Source organism: Micropterus dolomieu, unplaced genomic scaffold (assembly GCF_021292245.1).
Source record: "Micropterus dolomieu isolate WLL.071019.BEF.003 ecotype Adirondacks unplaced genomic scaffold, ASM2129224v1 contig_9429, whole genome shotgun sequence".
Lineage (NCBI taxonomy): Eukaryota > Metazoa > Chordata > Actinopteri > Centrarchiformes > Centrarchidae > Micropterus > Micropterus dolomieu.
In genome coordinates this window covers 1-1,620 of record NW_025738415.1, presented here as the reverse complement: position 1 = coordinate 1,620, position 1,620 = coordinate 1, and the positions used below count along the sequence as shown (strand labels likewise).

The window sequence follows — 1,620 nt, the reverse complement described above, 5'->3', positions numbered from 1 at the left end:
CGAGTCCTGGAAGTGATGCCCCACAGAGCCCCGAAGAGACACGAAGAGAGAGAGAGAATCAACTGAGGCTGCACAGAAAAAGGGTTTGAAAGAGGCCAATGCTTTTGAGTTACATGACGGATGCATACTTTGAATTCTGTCTTGTACTCATCATAAAAACGAGGTTTCACTGAGATGTGAACTCAGATTTCTGCGTTTTGAGGCCACAGTGCTCAAAACGAAGGGGCCAGTACGGTCCATCAGAAGTACTTGTCGGATCACGGCCAAATAGCTTGGGGAACCCCCTCCCCCGACAGCTTTCCCACGCCTTGTCTCTGCAGAGATGACATTCATGGTGATATCATGTAGGAAGGAGCTTGGCACCCCCTGCGTCGCGGTTCCATGGTTTAATGGTTAGCACTCTGGACTCTGAATCCAGCGATCCGAGTTCAAATCTCGGTGGGACCTGGTTTTAAGCGCAAATGCCGCAGACCTTAGTCTGATCTTGTTGTATGTGGAAATTTTGGCTATAATAATATGTCATGATGTAGTCTACCCTATCACGACTTACGTGCTCTATCATGATATGGCAAACTTTCCACAAAGCAGCAGCCGCGTGCAGTCAGGATGGCCGAGCGGTCTAAGGCGCTGCGTTCAGGTCGCAGTCTCCCCTGGAGGCGTGGGTTCAAATCCCACTTCTGACAGCTGTTTTTTCCCTGTAACGTGAGATTGGGAGAGAAGTGTAAGCCGCTCTTTGTATGTTAGGGCGTAGGCTTATTAAAAAAAAAAAAAACATACTGTTAGTAGTACAGCGTTTGCAAGGCTGCTTTCACACAAAGCAGTGGCGCCTTTCCCAGTGATTAGCAGCCTATGGCTTACGCAGCTTCTGAGTCCGGATGTGTTAACGGCCCTGAGTCCCTGCGTATCGTAACCTTTGGAAGCCTAGCAGGCTAGTATGTCTTTGTGTACAGTAGGCCTATTTGTTGCAGGATGAATTGTTTGTAGGAAGTCTAACAGTGGCTTCATTTACCGTTGCCCACATCTCCTCTTGTCTGTGAACGCTAAACTGAGTAAGGTGATTGGGTCAACCAGTAAAGGTAGCCTTTTCACATGTTGTCTTCTGTGTCACTGGTATTGTTGCACGCCTGCTATGTCATAGTCTCTGCATTACAAACAGCCCTGTGCGCACGTTTTAGGCAGATGTGGAAAAAATACTGCAAATTAAGAATGCTTTCCAAAGTAGACATGTTAATAGATTATATTTATCAATTGAAAAAATGCAAAGTGAGAGGACAGAAGAAGAATCTAAATCAAATCAATATTTGGTCTGACCACCCTTTGCCTTCATAACAGCATAAATGCCTGTAGGTGCACTTGCACAAAGTCAGGGATTTTGTAGGCATATCGTCAGGTGTATGATTAAACAGTTACAGGTGCTGTTGATCACCAATGAAACATGTAGGTGGAAACAACATCAACAATTGAAACTGGAAACAGCTGTGTAGGAGGAATACAGCTGGGTGAGGAACAGCCAAGCTCAGCTAACAAGGGGAGGTTGCTGAAGACAGTTGACTGTCAATAGTCATACACCGTGCAAGACTGAGCACAGCAGCAAGGCACAAGGTACTTGTACCACATCAG

The 1,620-nt window shown here is 46.1% G+C and overlaps 2 non-coding genes across 2 annotated transcripts; both read left to right on the top strand.

Annotated features, from left to right (window-relative positions):
* The first annotated feature begins 375 nt into the window (after positions 1 to 375).
* Positions 376 to 447, top strand: trnaq-cug. The gene has a single exon. It is a non-coding gene; the product is annotated as a tRNA-Gln (tRNA).
* Positions 448 to 600: 153 nt separating this feature from the next.
* On the top strand, positions 601 to 683 carry trnal-cag. The gene has a single exon. It is a non-coding gene; the product is annotated as a tRNA-Leu (tRNA).
* Positions 684 to 1,620: the final 937 nt, after the last annotated feature.